Source organism: Aquarana catesbeiana, linkage group LG01 (assembly GCF_042186555.1).
Source record: "Aquarana catesbeiana isolate 2022-GZ linkage group LG01, ASM4218655v1, whole genome shotgun sequence".
In the NCBI taxonomy this organism is placed as follows: domain Eukaryota; kingdom Metazoa; phylum Chordata; class Amphibia; order Anura; family Ranidae; genus Aquarana; species Aquarana catesbeiana.
In genome coordinates this window covers 968,286,011-968,306,078 of record NC_133324.1, presented here as the reverse complement: position 1 = coordinate 968,306,078, position 20,068 = coordinate 968,286,011, and the positions used below count along the sequence as shown (strand labels likewise).

The window sequence follows — 20,068 nt, the reverse complement described above, 5'->3', positions numbered from 1 at the left end:
ACTCCCCCACAAAAAGGTAGTTAGGTGAAGCCTTCACTGATTTCATATGTGGCATTCGATCCCAGCCGAAAGATCCATTCCGCTTCTGTTTTTAATAATCTCTTATCCAGGTCTCCTTTTCTCTGACCCAGTTCGTTCTGCTGGACCACCCAAAAGCACAGGCCATCAGCTTTCCCATTATGCTTTTGTAACATATGTCTCGCGATTGGTCTGTCCTTTTTTTAGTTCCACATCAATTATAAGCTCCAGAACCCTACACCTCAGTTGGCGAATCGTCTTGCCAACATATAGAAGTGAACAGGGGCATTCTGCTACGTATATTACACCTTTTGTATTACAGTTGTAAAAAGATGTAATATCAAATTTTTCTCCATTTTTTGGATTGATAAAGTTCTTTTTTGTAGGCACATATCTACAGGCTTTACAAGGGCCACATTTAAAACTACCCTACGGTTTCTCTGGTAGCCATGTTAAGGGACCTCGTGATATGGAGCTTCCTTCCTCATAATGGCTGTGAACCAGCATTTCTTTGAGGATTCTCCCTTTTCTATAAGTAATCTGGGGTCTTGATGTCAAGGCGCCTGATAAATCCTTATCGTCCTGCAGGATGTGCCAGTATCTTTTTATGATGTTATAAATCTTGTTTGATTGTCTATAAAACAGTTAATTCGGTTGGTCGCAGGCTGGTTGGTAAGTTGAGCTGGGAAATTCTTTGGTTTTGTTTTGACATGTGTTTGCACTTCCAGTGCTCCTTGCTGTGAAGACCAGTTATAGGTGGTGGCAGTGACCTTTCTTTGTATAATACAGTATGTGTCTATTATTCTCATGATCCCTGACTCTTCCTTGATCTTTCTTTTGGGTTCAACAGCTGTGTTCATGGTATGTCCTTCACTTTTTTTATAGGATCTCTTCAGATGCCACAGCTTATACCTTCTTTTGCTAAAATGATTGAACAGTTGCAAACTTTCTGTTCTAAATGCCTCCTCTGAAGGGCAATTCCTTTTTCCTCGTATGAACTGCCCCATGGGTATCACTCACTTCAGGGGGGCTGGATGATGACTTGACCAATGTAATAGGCTATTGGCTGTGGTGGGTTTGTGGTATATCTGTGCATTGATCATACCGTTCATTCCTTTTCTTATTTCCAAATCAAGGAAATTAAGGTGATCCTCATGGATTTCACCGGTGAAGAACATCCTGACACTGTTGTTGTTTAAACACGTCACAAAATCTATAAAGGTTGTTTTGGGGCCCCTGCCACAAGATCAAAATATCATCTAAAAATCTTGCCCACATAAGAAGATGTGACGTTTATCTCTCCAAATCTTCCTGGAACACTATAGTTTGCTCCCACCGTCCCGTCCCAAAAATAAATTGGCATACATGGGAGCACATGCAGTTCCAAAAGCTGTGCCCCTCTTCTGTTGGTATGTTTTGTCATGGTGTTGTCTGGCGTTAAGGAAGTGTTCACATGCTTCAAGACCCAAATCATGATTGATGCTACTATACAAGGCTTCGACCTCTAAACGTGCCAGTAAGTTGTCATCAGTCAGAGTCACCCCTTCTAATTTATTGAGAAAATCCCAAGTGTCTTCTATATATGATGATAAGCCATATACATAGGGGGGCATGACAATATCAATATATCTGCTGGCTTTCTCAGTTAGATTGTGGTTTCCAGTAACTATTGGGCGTCCCGCAGGTGTAAGCTGGTTTTTATGGACCTTTGGTAGTGCATAAAAAGTGTCAGTTGTCGGGTGGTAATTCCTCATATATTCCAATTCCTTTTCTGATTGTACCCCCTTCTATTTTCCCTCTATAAGGACTTGCCTCAGCTCATGTAAATATGTTGAGGTAGGATCTCATCATTTTCCTCATTTCCTGAGAATATTGTAACACATCCTTAAGTAGAAGGGTTTGTCCATGAGGACACCCTTATCTGCAGTCTTTATGATCGGCTCCTGATCATTCTTTAATTCCTCCAGGGTATTTCATTCTAGATAGGTGAGGTTGAAGTTTTTATTCCCCTTATTCTTCCATGTTTTTTTCCACAGGGCGTTTAGATCTCTCTCTACCAATTTTACAAGGAGTTCTAACTAGCTTCCTTGGGAGATCGGAGGATTTTGTTCTGAATGTTGTAAAAAAACCTCTAACTTCTGCCCCTCCACCCTCACGTTCTGCTTGCAAAGAAGTCCAATTGTTTCAATATCGTTAGATGTTACTATTTGCATGGGCTCACTGGGCTTGTCCTTATATTACTTTTTAAGTACAAATTTTCTAGCAATCAAGTTTATGTCCTTTACCCACTCAAATAGATTAAAGTGATTGTAAAGTATCGTTTTTTTTCCTATAAAAATAATAAACATGTTATACTTACCTGCTCTGTTGCAGTGGATTTGCACAGAGCAGCCCCGATCTTCCCCTTCCTGGCTCCGTCTTCTGTGCTTCTGGCCCCTCCCTCCTGTTCAGTGCCCCCACAGTAAGCAGCTTGCTACGGGGACACCCTAGCCGAGTTACAGCTCCCTGTATCCAGATTTGCCAACTGAGGCGTAGGGTTCTGGAACATTCTAGGAGCAATACTGATACTTTTTCATGAGTGCCTTTTAAATAGAGATTTTTTTTAGTGATAGCACAATTCTGATTCCGCCTCATTTACGCCGTCTATTTGCTGCAGTGCAGATAGAGACAAACAGACTGAGGAATTTTTTGAATCCAGCCCTCCATATAAGTGAAAACACACATATCCAACAAATCAACCAAATAAAGTCCTAGCATTTTTTTAGGTATCGTCCCTGGGTTTTTTGGTGTGTGGGCATGTACACCTTGTTTGAATTGATCCTCAGGAGATCTCCCAGACATGCTGACTCTCTTCCGCTGTCCTCTCCTTGCTCCTGTGCCTCCAGGAAGGATTCCTCCATGTGTTGTCTGGGATCCTCCCAGCACCCGAGCCTCATGCCCAAGGACACCCCCCCCAGACTAGAGGGCACCCTCGAGGGCCTTCGACAGCCTCCTCAGCACTCCATCTCCATCTTCCACCTGACTGCACCTGATGGCATGACTCATGCATATTTATGAGGTAAACAGGCCCCCTTGCAGCCCCTTTCTGCTAGGGATTGGTCAAGGACCTCATAAATATGCCAAGCAGCGCATCCTGGTCTCCACCCACTACATCTGCAAGCTTCCCCAGGGTTCCAGAAACAGGGGGAGGCACCAGAAGAGCCATCTGCTTAGTCATCTGGCCTCCCTGAGTCACTCAACCCTGACCCAGGTTCAGCCGAAGCCTGTGTAGTGCTGCCCCCGCAGGAGCCGCAGGTGAATAGGGATCCCCCTACCCTGCACAGCCAGGCACATCAAATTTTCCACAGCACTCTTAAGTCAAGAAACAGTCCTTGCAGCTTTGTTTTTTTTGTATTTTATTAGGGGATTAAACTTGGATGGGGTGATAAGGAATTCCCACTTGATTAAGGAACTCTTCATGGACACAACTATTCACAGTCTATTTACACTCCTCTTCTGCCTTCTGCATATCACTTGCTTGCAGACTTTCTCTCTCCCAGCCAAGTACTGTCTGATGGGACCTCACAGGACTTGTCAGGGCCAGAACATGCCCATTACAGGCAGGGACCACAGGCCCCTTTAGGTGCAGCAAAAAGTCCCAGTACTCGGCCTTCCTCTGTGGCTTCTGATCCCAGTACCACCTCTTTAGGCACTGCCAGCCCACCTGGCTGCAGCTGCCCCTTCTCCCAACCCTCCTGACTCTTCCCTCACAGTCCCCCCAGACTGACTCTGCATCCATCCCAGACTGCTCTCACCCAGTCCTCTCAGGATACCTCTCAGTCCTCCCGACTGTCTCACACACATCCCAGTCGGCTGTCTTCCTCCCTGGAGATTTACCCGGCAGTCTTCTCCTACTGTCCTTCTCCTTGCTCCCGTGCCACTCTGCACCCGAGCCCATTCACCCCCCTCCCCACAGACTAGGGGGTTACTCTCAAAGGCCACCGACAGCCTAATACTCCATCTCCAGCTTCCACCCAAACGCCTCTTCCCCAGCTGGGCTGACCCTGAGTATTTGAGGGTGCCTGCCCCCTGCCAACCCATCTGTTGGGGATTAGTCAGAGCCCTCAGAATACTCCCTCCAGCTCCCCCTCACCTCCAATCCCGTTCTTCTGGAAGTTTCCAACAAGTACTAGAAGTAGGGGGAGGTATCAGAGATGCTGCCTGTGAGTCATCCAGCCCTCCCTGAGTCACCTCCTTGATCCAGATAAAAAACACAGGCTTGGCTGCCAGCCAAGCCAAACAGTTTTCCTACTCTAGCACACTAGCTAGGAGGTGCTACACCTAGCTTTCAGCTAGGCTGAATTTTCCTACACTAACAGCCTATTCTACAAAAAAAGAACTATCTACATCTAGCACACTAGAGAGTCATATATATGTAAAGTACAGAATGCAGGGGTCAGGTGTGCGTAATATATACATAGTGCAGGGGTCAGGTGTGGGTAATATATATAGTGCAGAGGTCAAGTGTGTGCAATATACATAGTGCAGAGGTCAAGTGTGTGCAATATACATAGTGCAAAGGTCAGGTGGGTATAATATACATAGTGCAGGGGTCAGTTGTGTGTAATATACATGGTGTAAGGGGTCAGGTGTGTGTAATGTACATTGTACCGGGGTCAGATGTGTGTAATATACATTGTACCGGGGTCAGGTGTATGTACTATACATAATGCAGGGGTCAGGTGTATGTAATATACATAATGCAGGGGTCAGGTGTGTGTAAAACACACAGTACAGGTGTCAGGTGTGTGTAATATACATAGTGCAGGGTTCAGGTGTTTGTAATATGCATTGTCCTGGGGTCAGGTGTGTGTAATATACATTGTACCAGGGTCAGGTGTGTGTGATATACATAGCATCAGGGTCAGGTGTATGAAATATACATTGTACCATGGGCAGGTTTATGTAATATAAAGAGTGCTAGGATCAGGAGTGTGTAGTGTACATAGTACAGGGGTCAGGTGTGTGCAACGTATATATTACAGGGGGCAGTTGTGTGTAATGTACAGTGTAGGTTAGGAGTAGGTAAAACAGAGTGCAGGTGTCTGGTGTGCGTAATATACAGAGTGCAGGGGTCAGGTGTATGTAATGTAGAGAGCACAGGGGCGTGTAATGTACATAGTACAATGTTCAGGTGTATGTAAAGTACAGAGTGTATGGGTCAAATGTATGTAATATATTAAGTGTAGGGGTCAGGGGTGTATAATGCGTAGAGTGCAGTGGTCAGGTATATGTAATGTACACAGTGTAAGTGTCAGGTGTATGTAATGTGCTTAGTGTAAGGGTCAGGTGTATGTAATGTACTCAGTGTAAGGTGTAGGGGTCAGGTGTATGTAATGTACTCAGAGTAAGGTGTAGGGGTCAGGTGTATGTAATGTACTCAGTGTAAGGTGTAGGGGTCAGGTGTATGTAATGTGCTTAGTGTAAGGATCAGGTGTATGTAATGTACTCAGTGTAAGGTGTAGGGGTCAGGTGTATGTAATGTGCTTAGTGTAAGGGTCAGGTGTATGTAATGTACTCAGTGTAAGGTGTAGGGGTCAGGTGTATGTAATGTGCTTAGTATAGGGGTCAGAAGTGGATAATGCACAGAGTGTGGGGTTGCCTGAACCTCTCAATCGGCAGCCCTGTTTCTGTATATTTTCAGTATGTGTGCTTGGAAGTATAATCCTGCAGGTGTCTGTAATCTGCCTTATTCATAGTACCTACAGTATAACAGTATGTAAATATAAAATGCTGGTATAAGAGATACCCAACCCAACACAGGGATATATATAAACTTCATTCAGATACTTCCTTAAGTGAAACTGAACCCAGGACCTCAGTACTGCCTTCCAATCATCTCCCACCATACAGTGATCCATCATACAGAACATGGGAGCTCTGCACAGAGATGTGATCTCCAAAGCCTTTCATCAGATAGAAGTCTCTAATATATCTCTTGGTGTTCACAGCTTTCCATACTGTCTGACTGATCAGTGAAGCTTTGTATGGTGTTCTCAGAGAGTGAAATATAGTATATAATAGTTTATTCCTAGATTCCATTCTCAGCTTCTTCCAGGACCTCGTATACTTTATCATCAGCAACATCTTCTGTAGAAATATTTGTTCTTTTCTTTTTTCTCTTCTCCTGAAATAGAAATGAAAAACATCAGAAAGAACAAAATCAACATAAATGATACCATTGCTTTGGTCGTTGTACAGACTCCATCACCATGGGTTATATGCGGCTACCTTCAGGTGATTGGACTCTGGCAGAAAAGAAAGCTGAGTCCCCAATATTAACATTCCCACTCTTGGTTGGCTTCAATTTTGAAATAGTGAAATCATAATGAACAGAGAGGAGGGCCCTGTGCTCTATACTGAACTCCAAGAAACAGTCCAATTTTCTTTACCATGGGATGTTTATAAACAGTCCAACTGTGGGATGGGCAAGAAATGCCACCAGGTCCACACAGCAGATGGGCCAAGAAGGGTTCAGCAGACCTCAGAGAGAGCAGCTTGTAGCATTTTATGACCGATATTGTCATCAGAGGAGGCCTCAACATCCACCTGGTAGAACTTATCCTATGAACAGAAGACTAAGTGTAAATATGAGAAACAGATGCTTGATCCTGAAAACCTCATGAAGCTCTAAGAGATCTGATAGAGTGCGTCTTAACAGGTAAGTGGGGAATCTTTTTCTTCAAACTATAGGCTTAAATGATGGCTTATCTAATTCACTTAGTAATGGTGGAACAAGAAGCAGGGAGCCCCTTGCAGAAACCCTTGGGAAGCAAAAGAAAGAATATGATTGCCTGTAGCTGAGAGGAGAACTATAATGCCCCGTACACACGGTCGGACATTGATCGGACATTCCGACAACAAAATCCTAGGATTTTTTCCGACGGATGTTGGCTCAAACTTGTCTTGCATACACACGGTCACACAAAGTTGTCGGAAAATCCGATCATTCTGAACGCGGTGACGTAAAACGTCGGGACTATAAACGGGGCAGTGGCCAATAGCTTTCATCTCTTTATTTATTCTGAGCATGCGTGGCACTTTGTGCTTCGGATTTGTGTACACACGATCGTAAATTCCGACAACGGATTTTGTTGTCGTAAAATTTTATAGCCTGCTCTCAAACTTTGTGTGTCGGAAAATCCGATGGAAAATGTGTGATGGAGCCTACACACGGTCGGAATTTCCGACAACAAGGTCCTATCACACATTTTCCGTCGGAAAATCCTATCGTGTGTACAGGGCATTACAATGTATACCATTTCAAGAGAATGGAAAGGAGATTTATTTGGGATGTTCTGGAGTAGGACATAAGAAGGGGAAAATAATGTCCTGGCTGAGGTAGAAGGAATAAACCACCTTGGGGGGGAGAGGGGTAGGGCTCAGGACAACCTTGTCCTTGTGTAATACTAGGAAATGTTAATTACAGGACAAAGCTGCTAAGACATGCCTTACAGAGGTGATACCTACAAGAAAAGTCACCTTGAAGATAAGGTCAGACTAGGAAATATCCCTAATAGGTTAAGATCAATAAATAGTAAAGTAGTCAGTTGCGCTCATATTATCCTCATATTCCCATTAAAATTAGTGAAAGGTAAAAAGAGGTAAAAAAATATGCTTCTAAAAATACCTCCAAATATTCTTAATCTGAAAATTCTTATAAATTCTAAAGTGGAATATAAATCAAGCTTATCCCACCATTATAAGCGTGATGTGCTCATAAAAAATGCATTAGTGATAAAACTTACTATAATGTGCACGTGCTCTAAAACATACCTGCTACTTATAAAAGAAATATAAAATGTATCTAAATAAGTATATACCGTGCCACTTGACACTTCCAAAATATAAATACATACAAATGTGCAAAGATATACATAAATATCTTCCTTTTCCTAGAAAAATCCTTCATATAAAGTGCTCACAGTTCATCAGGTGTTTGTAACCAAACCAATTAGTGTCAGTTATATTGTGACAATATTGAAACAAAAATAGTGTCAAACAAGTTTTTTTACTTTTACTTCTTTCACTTCTTCTTTAATTATAATCGCTCCTCCACTCAAATCCCGGACATGTAAAGAGAAAATTTATATATCCATTGCGCAGAGATTAAACACCCTTTGGATACTATATATCAAAAAAAAGATGTTTCACTCACATACTCTCCTAAATGGGATCGCTTTTGTGTTGATCAGCTGCAACAAGAGCTCAGCGGCAAGGCGCTTCACTCACCACCGCTATCTCACACACTACAGATGCTGGGGATGTCACAGGCTCCTCCTACATGTTACGTCACTGCCACGTGACTTTTTCAAGGTCCCTAATAGGTTGAAAGGGTGGCCTCAGAATGGCCAAAAGCACCAGGTTAAGGTCAAAGGGAGGCACAGTGGAACAGGGTGAGAGAATGTTTTGGCACTCCACACAATGGATTTAGCTAAGAAATGAGATACCAACAGTTTCTGAAATAGAACCACCAAGGGTTAGATTTGGCCAATCAGATACTCAAGTACTTAAAGGCCAGACTCTGATCTAGACCTGACTGGAGGAAAATTAGGGTGCATCTCACTGAGTACTTCCTAGGATGGAATATCTTTCTTTTTTTGGGGGGTCGGCGGCGTTCATCATGTTTGATGCTGAATGTACTTTTGGGGACATTGTTTTTGTTTTTTATTCTCAATAAAGGAATTGTCAAAAACTGGCTTAGTGTTTTTATTTATTTTTGACACTTTTTTTGGTGAATGAGTAGCGGTGCAATGTACCTCATATTCAATCACATGGGGGGTGGGATCTAGGGGCCCCCTTGATAAGCCCCTCCCCCACAGACCCCCACAGCCACCGGCCAGGGTTATGGGGAAGAGGCCCTTGTCCCCATCAACGTGGGTTAAAGGTGCTTTGGGGGAGGCAGAGACCCCCTTCCCCAAAGCACCCCCCCCCCATGTTGAAGCTACGTTGCCTGGTATGGTTTAGGAGGAAGGTTGCCCACTTGTCCCCCCCCCCCCCCCCTTTCCTGACCTGCTGGGCTGCATGCTTTTGAGGGGGACCCTACACCATTTAAAAAAAAATCCTTTATTTTTCATTGCCAGCATTCTTTTCTTTACAGAAAAACCCCCTGACAGCCGGCGGCGGCCGGATTCCTGGCCCACTACCTAACAGCCAGTTATTCTTCACACAGAATTCGAATCGTTATGAAAATTTGGAATTCATTAGAAAATGAATAAACTAAATTAAACTAAATTAATCCCAATACAAATCCACAAAAGGAAATTAGTAACATAACAAATTTATCTGAAACAAAATGAAACAAACTTTTCCATTCTGCACATGTCTAATCACAGTAATGCTCTCCATCTCGATCCTGAGGAGTAGATGAGGGAATATCTAGAGGGGTAGAAAGGCATCAATCAGGTCAAACTGATTCCACAGTGTCAGCAGAGCATACACTGTGAATGCCCAAGGGTCCCTGAACCAGCCAACAAACCTGTTCAGTTTGTTGTTAAATCTGGATGTCAGATTATATGTCTGCCCCCCCCCCCACCTACAGAAAAGCTAAAAGCTCTTGAAGCACCTTCAGATAGTCAGCCTATTTACCTGGATCCAGATGGTGCAAGAAGTCAGTTTGCCAGTTTTCTATGCCTGGAATGTGGACTGTGGACAGGGTTGGAACATGCAGCTCTGCCCGGGGGGGGGGGGGGGGGGGGGTAAAGTCTACTTCCTTTTGAGTGACACAACTTCTGGTGTCTCCTTGATAGTTGAAGTGGACCACTGCCCACATTCTCATTGGGTGCCCTGACAAATAAGAGGTCCAGCATTGAAGGGACAACCAAATTGCCCTGAATTTCATGATGTTGGGGATGTTGATGGGAAGTCAGGCCTCTTCCAATAATCAAATCCCCTGCACCAAGATAGCATCCAGGACTCCTTCCCAACCCATAAAGCTGGCACCCATTGCGAGAACCTTGCACATCTTGGAGTAAAGGGTTTCCCTGACTCCAGCACTGTGTTGGAAATCCACTACACCAGGGAGAGTCTGGCCTTAGAGGTCAGGCAAATGAAGCTGTCCAAGGAATGAGTGCCACACTGCCAGAAAAATTTGTTTGGAGTAAACCATTAGGCGCTGCCTCAAAGGAAAGAAGTGAGGGTTGTCTGTGGGCCCAGAGGGCCTGAGTAGAAGATTGGAAGGACAGAAGATTGTCCCAGGACAGAAGATCCTGCACAGTGCCTAAATACTCTTACCAGTGAGTTGGTTCTAGAGACAACTTCAGCCGGTTGAGGATTCAACCGAAGCTCTTCATAGTTTGTAATTTTTTGCTGGATAATGGCTGACAGGTATAGGGAGGACTAATGCTTCAGCAAGAGATCATCCAAGTAAACTACAACATGGATCCTCTAAGCATAACACAGAGCTAGGAGCAGGGCAAGCAGTTTGGTGAGAACCCAGGGGCCAGGGACAGGCCAAAGGGAAGAGTGACAAATTGGTAATACAGATCACCCACTGGCCTTAGTAGTTAGTGGACTGGAAAGGTTTTAGCAGGTTTTGCTAATTTTACTAACCCCATACTGGAGACCTTGGTGTGAGAATACAATGCTAAGCCGGCTCATACAGCGCAAATAAGGGTAGCAATGGTATCCTTAAGCTTGGATGGAATGTCAGCCAAAGGTGTCTCATCCTGATCCAATGCCTCAGAATAAGACAAGGGGGTCTACTACAGGTGTCAGTTCTCACACTACAGACAGAGGTCATGTATTAACCTGTGCAGTGCCATACTGCATACATCCTGTTTGAACACAAACATAAATAATTGACACTGAAATTTGACGATTTACCCTACTACAGGCTGTGAGTGCAGGGCAACAAATTACACCACAAGACAACAAGACCATTGTGCTTTTTTTATGAATGACACCTTTAGGCCAGTGGTCATCAACCCTGTCCTCAGGGCCCACTAACAGGCCAGGTTTGCAAGATAACTGAAATACATCACAGGTGATATAATTTGCTGCTCAGTGATTGCAGTATTCTAGTCTGCATCTCCTCCAAGGTAATACATAAAACCTGGCCTGTTAGTGGGCCCTGAGGACAGGGTTGATGACCACTGCTTTAGGCTACATGACCAATGTACATCTTATGAATGACACCATGACATTACATGATCAATTTACATCTTATGAAGGTGAAAAACACAAAGTACAGGTAGGAACGTTTATAACGCCTTTATGCTGGCCATACACAAGAAGAATGTGGTTCAAAAACCATTCTTTTAGGAACATTTGTTTGATTTTCTAATGGTAAGTAGGGGTTTCCATTGGTGTTCTATTTAAACCATAGTGACAATAAAATTTAAAAGAGTGAGATGGAAATTTTTTCTTGAGAGAACAGGTTTTAACAAAGTACATTTAAAAAAAAAAATATGGGAAATAGTAATCCTTCCAAAATTGAATGTTAAAAGCAAATAACATTTTGAAGTCTTTTCAAATGGCATTTGTCAAGTCAACAAATGTACCGAAGGGATCTTTTGTACAAACATTTGTTGGACAATCTACTCTAGTATGACCAGCTTTTTTCCTTCCCATGTCAGATAGAAGCTCCTAGTTTCCCGAACATTAAGACAAGATATATAGAATCAGTTTTGCCTCAAAGAAGTGCACAGAGTAAACTAAATCTCCTCTAGTTATATCTGATCTGATGCCCTGTACACACGACCAGTTTTGCCGTCGGAATAAACTCTGAAGGTTTTTCCCACGGAGTTCCAATGGAATTCCGCTCAAGCTGACTTGCATACGGTCACACCAAAGTCCGACTGCCCAGAACGAGGTGACGTACAACACGTACAGCGGGACTAAAAAAAGGAAGTACAATAGCGAGTAGCCAATAGTTTCCGTCTCGTACTTGCTTCAGAGCATGCATCATTTTTGGTACGTTGGAACAGCATACAGACAAGCGGGTTTCCCGATAGTAATTAGTTCCGTTGGAAAAATTTAGAACATGTTCTCTTTCTAGGTCCGTCAGAATTTTCGACGGAAAAAATCCGATGGGGCATACACACGAAATATACAATGAAAAGCTCCCATCAGACTTTTTCTGACGGACATTATGCTCGTGTGTACGCTGCATCAGTGTTATGGAGATGAATGAATTGGATCCAATGATATAAATATGACAACATGAGATGATTTATGACATCACTGTGTTCTATGTGTTACTTTGTATTAAAGTCAGATACTCACCGCCGGATTTCCCATCTCCATCCAGGGGGTCAGCGGGATCACAGCGAGACCCACCAGAACCAGAAATTTCAGACTCAGCATTGTGATAATGAACCCAAATGAAGGAAGTGACAACACTCTGGAATTGGAGGACACAAAGAAGAAACAGAACTTAAAGAATATTTAACTAAATGCAACATAAAAGTAAACTGTGTGTAAAGCCAACATTATCTTTTTTTTTTAGTTTTGGGAGGTTTGGTGAGAGGTTAGATACTGTCTGGTGCATTCCCATTGAGTATACAGTGGGGCAAAAAAGTATTTAGTCAGCCACTAATTGTGCAAGTTCTCCCACTTATAAAGATGAGAGAGGCCTGTAATTGTCATCATAGGTATACCTCAACTATGAGAGACAAAATGTGGAAACAAATCCAGACAATCACATTGTCTGATTTTTGAAAGAATTTATTTGCAAATTATGGTGGAAAATAAGTATTTGGTCACCTACAAACAAGCAAGATTTCTGGCTCTCACAGACCTGTATCTTCTTCTTTAAGAGACTCCTCTGTCCTCCACTCATTACCTGTATTAATGGCACCTGTTTGAACTTGTTATCAGTATAAAAGACACCTGTCCACAACCTCAAACAGTCACACTCCAAACTCCAATATGGTGAAGACTGGGGATGAGCTTCGAGTTCGAGTCGAACTCATGCTCGTCTCGAACATCGGCTGTTTGCCAGTTCGCCGAACAGCGAACAATTTGGAGTGTTCGCGGCAAATTCAAAAGCCGCGGAACACCCTTTAAAAGTCCATGGAAGAAATCAAAAGTGCTAATTTTAAAGGTTTATATGCATGGTATTGTCATAAAAAGTGTTTGGGGACCCGGGTCCTGCCCCAGGGGACATGGATCAATGCAAAAAAAAAGTTTTAAAAACGGCCGTTTTTTTCGGGAGCAGTGATTTTAATAATGCTTAAAGTGAAACAATAAAAATGTAATATTCCTTTAAATTTCATACCTGAGGGGTGTCTATAGTATGCCTGTAAAGGGGTGCATGTTTTCCGTGTTTAGAACAGTCTGACAGCAAAATGACATTTCAAAGGAAAAAAAGTCATTTAATACTACTCGCGGCTATTAATGAATTGTCGGTCCGACAATAGACCTAAAAGTTCATTGATAAAAACGTCATGGGATTTCCCCACAGGGGAACTCTGAACCAAAATTAAAAAAAAAAAAAAATGGCGTGGGGGTCCCCCTCAAATCCATACCAGGTCCTTCAGGTCTGGTATGGATATTAAGGGGAACCCCGCGTCAAAATTTAAAAAAAAAATGGCGTGTGGGTCCCCCTCAAAATCCATACCAAACCCTTCAGGTCTGGTATGGATTTGAAGGGGAACCCCACGCCAAAATTAAAAAAAAAAATAGCATGTGGTCCCCCCTAAAAATCCATACCAGACCCTTATCCGAGCACACAACCTGGCAGGCCGCAGGAAAGGATGGGGGGACGAGAGAGCGCTCCCCCCATCTAAACTGTACCAGGCCACATGCCCTCAACATTGGGAGGGTGATGTAACGTGTGACCCCGCCCCCCTCTGACCTCATGGGGAATGCCACAGGGAAGTCCCCGTTAAGTCCTCGTGCGTCAGAGGGGGGGGGCGGGGTCACCGGGTGGCCCGGCCCTCCGTTATTTAAGAAGTGTCAGAAGACGAGAAGCGTCACACAGCGGGAGCCTCCCATCATGGATGCGGAGCGGCCCGAGAACAAAGAAGGGAAGAAGTCGCCGCGGAGGAAGATGCCGGACGAGAACACCGGAGCAAGAAGCAGAGGATCGGAGGAAGAACCAGAGGAAGAAGAAGATGGAGGAAGAAACCGAAGGAAGATAGAAGAAAGAAGATAGAAGAAAGAAGATGGAAAGAAGAAGACTTTAAATAAAGGAATTGTCAAAAACTGTCTCTTGTCATTTTTAACATTTTTGACACTTTTTTTAATGAAATGGTAAGGTACTTTTGTACCCCCTTACCATTTCACACAGGGGGGGTCGAGATCTGGAGGCCCCCTTGTTAAAGGGGGCTTCCAGATTCCGATAAGCCCCCCGCCCGCAGACCCCCACAACCACCGGGCAAGGGTTGTGGGGATGAGGCCCTTGTCACCATCAACATGGGGACAAGGTGCTTTGGGGGGGACCCCAAAGCACCCTCCCAATGTTGAGGGCATGTAGCCTGGTACGGTTCAGGAGGGTGGGGGCGCTCTCTCGTCCCCCCCTCTTTTCCTGCAGCCTGCCAGGTTGCGTGCTCGGATAAGGATCTGGTATAGATTTTTGGGGGGACCCCACGCTATTTTTTAAAATAAATTTGGTGCGGGGTTCCCCTTAAAATCCATACCAGACCTGAAGGGCCTGGTATGGAATTTAGGGGGACCCCCACGCCATTTTTTTTTTAAATTTTGGTTTGGGGTTCCCCTGTGGGGAAATCCCATGCAGTTTTTATCAATGAACTTTTATGTCTATTGTCGGACCGACAATTCATTAATAGCCGCAAGTAGTTTTAAATGACTTTTTTCCTTTGAAATGTCATTTTGCTGTCAGACTGTTCTAAACATGGGACCTAGTGAATGACCTGCAGAGAGCTGGGACCAACGTAACAAAGGCTACCATCAGTAACACACTACGCCGCCAGGGTCTCAGATCCTACAGTGCCAGACGTGTTCCCCTGCTTAAGCCAGTACATGTCTGGGCCCATCTGAGGTTTGCTAGAGAGCATTTGGATGATCCAGAAGAGGATTGGGAGAATGTCATATGGTCAGATGAAACCAAAGTAGAACTGTTTAGTAGAAACACAACTCGTCGTGTGAAGCATGGGGGTGGAAACATCATGCATTGGGGCTGTTTCTCTGCAAAGGGAACAGGACGACTGATCCGTGTACATGAAAGAATGAATGGGGCCATGTATCGTGAGATTTTGAGTGCAAACCTCCTCTCATCAGCAAGGGAATTGAAAATGAAACGTGGCTGGGTCTTTCAGCATGACAATGATCGCAAAAACACCGCCCGGGCAACGAAGGAGTGGCTTCGTTAGAAGCATTTCAAGGTCCTGGAGTGGCCTAGCCAGTCTCCAGATCTCAACCACATAGAAAACCTTTGGAGGGAGTTGAAAGTCCGTGTTGCCCAGCGCCAGTCCCAAAACATCACTGCTCTAGAGGAGATCTGCATGGAGGAATGGGCCAACATACCAGCTACAGTGTGTGACAACCTTGTGAAGACTTACAGAAAATGTTTGACCTCTGTCATTGCCAACAAAGGATATATAACAAAGTATTGAGATGAACTTTTGATATTGACAAAATACATATTTTCCACCATAATTTGCAAATAAATTCTTTCAAGAATCAGGCAATGTGATTGTCCGGATTTGTCTCCACATTTTGTCTCTCATAGTTGAGGTATACCTATGATGACAATTACAGGCCTCTCTCATCTTTTTAAGTGGGAAAACTTGCACAATTGGTGGCTGACTAAATACTTTTTTGCCCCACTGTATGCACCCTTCACCATTTGCCCATTGTCTCTGGTGCAGAAATTGATGGCAAAAATAACGCTTTGGAGTTATCACATGAACAGGAGGTGAGGGGACAGCTTCCAGTAGGAACATTTGTTCTGGTGAAAACTGTCTAAGAAGGGAATTCCCTCACTTTGGAGACGTTTCCTCCTACCTTCCCCATGATGAGGGCATGTGACCTCAAGAGGGGAGTTGCACCTTCATCACTCCTTTTCATGGCTTTTACAGGCTGCCTGCTTGGCCAAGGGTCTGTTAAAGATTTTGGGACTGCACACTTTTTTTTCTTCTTTTGTATGGGGTTTCCCACAAATTTTCACTAAGGATAAGTGTCTGATATATATTTTTAGTGAGATTCCCAAACTTTTTTTTTTTTAAAGTGGTGTCCACAATGAATATCTATACCAGACCACCATGTAAGATAAGGGTCTGGTATAGATGATGGGTATCCCCAGTTACTTTGTTATTAAACATAATGAACTGGCCAGGAACTGTCAGCAGTGCCGACGGGGGACCCAAGAAGAAGAGGATCGGGGCTGCTCTGTGCAAAACCATTACAGAGCAGGTAAGTATAACATGTTTGTTATCTTAACCACTTGTTGACTGTGCTATAGCTGAATGACGGCTACAGCGTGGTCATCCCATGACTGCGCTTGCTGCGTACCCGCTTCTGGACGTGGGTGATGTGCTCTGTGATCGCAGTGACCTCCAGAAGCTGCCAAAAACAGATTGAGGTAAAGAGCCAAATCAGCGGCTCTTTACCAAGTGATCAGCTGTGTCCAATCACACCTGAACACAATGTCAACAGAAGCCAGTTATCGGCTCTCTACACCGCTCCTTCTCATGATGTCAGCGTATGGAGGAGAGGAGAAATGAGCCGATAAATTGGCTTCTGCAAAAGTGCTGCCAATCGGTGCCCACCACTGCTGCCAATCAGTGCCCACCACTGCTTCCTCAATGTCACCTATCAGTGCCACCTACCAGTGCCCATCAGTGCCACATATCAGTGCCTATCAGTACCCATTAGTGCCGCCTATCAGTGCCACATATCAGTGCCTATCAGTACCCATTAGTGCCTCTTATCAGTGCCACAAATCAGTACCCATTAGTGCCTCTTATCAGTGCCACAAATCAGTAGCCATTAGTGCCTCCTATCAGTGCCCATCAGTAGCGCCCATCAGTGCCGCCCATCAGTGCCCATCAGTGCCACCTTATCAGTGCCCATCAGTGCCCGTCAGTGCCACCTCATCAGCGCACATTAATGAAGGAGAAAAATGACCTGTTTGCAAAACTATGAAAGTTTTTTTTTCGGTCTTTGTTTATTTGGCAAAAAAAGCTCTATTTGTGTGAAAAAAAATTATAAAAATGTAGTTTGGGTACCGTGTTGCAATTGTCATTCAAAGTGCGACAGCACTGAAAGCTGAAAATTGTCCTGGGCAGGAAGGGGGTGAAGTGCCCGGTAGGCAAGTGTTTAAGAGGAAAAACTTTTGAGGGCTTACAATCACTTTGCACATTATTAAAATCGCTACTTTTTTTTTTTTTTTGCATTGGCACATGTTCGGCAGGGCAGTGCCCACCCCCTGTTGCAATTTTTTGATAATCCCTTGCCTATTAGCTTGGAAAATGGCCAGAACAGTTTTTAATTTAAAGTGACTTCAATAGGGTTCAAATTCGGCAAACAAGAGCTCCAGTAAAGTTCACCAAAAACTGCCCCGTACTGTCCCAGGTAGATTCGGCTCATCCCTACTCTTTATTAACAAGGGACTTGTGATCCGAAGGATCTACTTTGTTTTCTCAGATTAGGACTTATGTCTGCACCCCTCTTTGTTATTGCCCCCCCCACCCCTCCAATGTGTGCAATCTGTCATCAATTTCCCCAATAAAGGTTATTATTTCCGGAGTCTGAAGCAGGAATTTTGTACTTACATTACAAAGGAGCCGTCTGTTCTCTCTGTGGAATAAAAAGGACATTTATTCCTCCATCAGATACATTGTGACCGTTATCTATAAGCAGTGGTGACAACTTTCTTAATATAAGGGACCTCAAGGGATATCTCCAAAAGGGCCGCACATTATATTCAACAAATTCCAAAAGGAAAGACATGCAACAGGATATGGTCACAGTCTATGGCAGGGATCTTCAAACTACGGCCCTCCAGCTGTTGCAGAACTACACATCCCATGAGGCATTGTAAAACTCGGACATTCACAGACATGACTAGGCATGATGGGAATTGTAGTTCCTGAACAACTGGAGGGCCATAGTTTGAAGACCCATGGTCTACGGGTTTGCTACAATTGATGGTCGGAGACCTCTAACGTTCTTTAGGAGATGATGGAGACCGGGGACATGCTCCAGAAGACATAAACTGGAGACAAATTACAGGAGACTGCGGGAAATTCCTGTTACTAAAGGGCAATGGGAAAACACAGATTAATAAATGCAGGGGCCTCGAGGGTCTTACAAAAAGTGCCAAGCGTGACTTAGCAGGTCCCCACATCCTGGTTATAAGACGGCATTAAACTGCTGGATGTCCGGGGACAACTATCTCAGAGGGGGAATTCCCTCACTTTGGGGAGATTTACTCTCACTTCCCGTTGCATCTCTGGGACAGGAAGTGAAGGGAAATTTCCCCAACAGTATGCAGACAGCAAAAATATGAACCAATAGGGGTTTTCACCCTTCTACACACAATTCTAAAAATAAATAAATAAAATAAATTAGATATACATACAAACTAAGGTTATATCTAAACCCGCCAAAATAATTCAGGGAAACGGTGATTGTATCCAATCAAAAAACTTTTATGAAGATTACATTTTCATATAAAAAGACAAGGTAACAAAAAAAACAAAAAAAAAACTACAAATAGGAGATGAAATTTTAAAAATTGAAGAACACTTATGGTAAAGATCTGGCTGTCTTATGGTTAAGGTGGGATTCCAGCTTACACCTCACTAGCCTCAAAACTGTCCTCTCCCCCCCAACATCTGACTCCCCTGTGTTAGCCAGAGCAGCTGCAGGGGAGAGGAGGTAGCGCCAATAATGGATGGGCCATTGAAGCCTATGGGTGAAGCCTATAAGTGATGTCACCACTCCACCACTGTCCACCACTATCTATATATGTATATATATATATAGATCTATATATAGATATATCTCTATATAGATATATCTATATATAGATCTATATATAGATCTATATATAGATATAGATCTATATATATATCTATATATATATTTTGTATATTTATCATATTCATGCTGCAGGTGGATCTCTAGGCTCTTTTTATGCATTATCCGTTGTATTCTTAGCTGCTCTGTTTCACAAAAATCCTGTTAATTACAGAGCTCAGTAGATGAACCTGTAAATAATACACAACTGTATGAATCTAAGCAGTTACAGCTCCACCCTCCAATCTTATTATTTTAAATCATAAAAATACAGAAAGTATTCAGACCCCCCTTAAATTTTTCACTCTTTGTTATATTGCAGCCATTTGCTAAAATCATTTAAGTTATTTTTTTTTCCTCATTAATGTACACACAGCACCCCATATTGACAGAAAAACACAGAATTGTTGACATTTTTGCAGATTTATAAAAAAAGAAAAACTGAAATATCACATGGTCCTAAGTATTCAGACCCTTTGCTGTGACACTCATATATATAACTCAGGTGCTGTCCATTTCTTCTGATCATCCTTGAGATGTTCTACACCTTCATTTGAGTCCAGCTGTGTTTGATTATACTGATTGGACTTGATTAGGAAAGCCACACACCTGTCTATATAAAACCTTACAGATCACAGTGCATGTCAGAGCAAAGGAGAATCATGAGGTCAAAGGAACTGCCTGAAGAGCTCAGAGACAGAATTGTGGCAAGGTACAGATCTGGCCAAGGTTACCAAAAAATCTCTGCTGCACTTAAGGTTCCTAAGAGCACAGTGGCCTCCATAATCCTTAAATGGAAGACGTTTGGGATGACCAGAACCCTTCCTAGAGCTGCCCGTCCGGCCAAACTGAGCTATCGGGGGAGAAGAGCCTTGGTGAGAGAGGTAAAGAAGAACCCAAAGATCACTGTGGCTGAGCTCCAGAGATGCAGTCGGGAGATGGGAGAAAGTTGTAGAAAGTCAACCATCACTGCAGCCCTCCACCAGTCGGGACTTTATGGCAGAGTGGCCCGACAGAAGCCTCTCCTCAGTGCAAGACACATGAAAGCCCGCATGGAGTTTGCTAAAAAACACCCGAAAGACTC

General features: G+C 43.5%; 1 long non-coding RNA gene across 1 annotated transcript; it reads right to left on the bottom strand.

The window, feature by feature from the left end:
* Window positions 1-3,396: 3,396 nt before the first annotated feature.
* LOC141122531 (uncharacterized) lies at window positions 3,397-17,883 on the bottom strand. The gene is made up of 3 exons (XR_012240625.1): window positions 17,736-17,883; window positions 12,283-12,400; window positions 3,397-6,184 (listed from the first exon to the last, which is right to left on the bottom strand). It is a non-coding gene; the product is annotated as an uncharacterized lncRNA (long non-coding RNA).
* Between the last annotated feature and the right edge of the window lie 2,185 nt (window positions 17,884-20,068).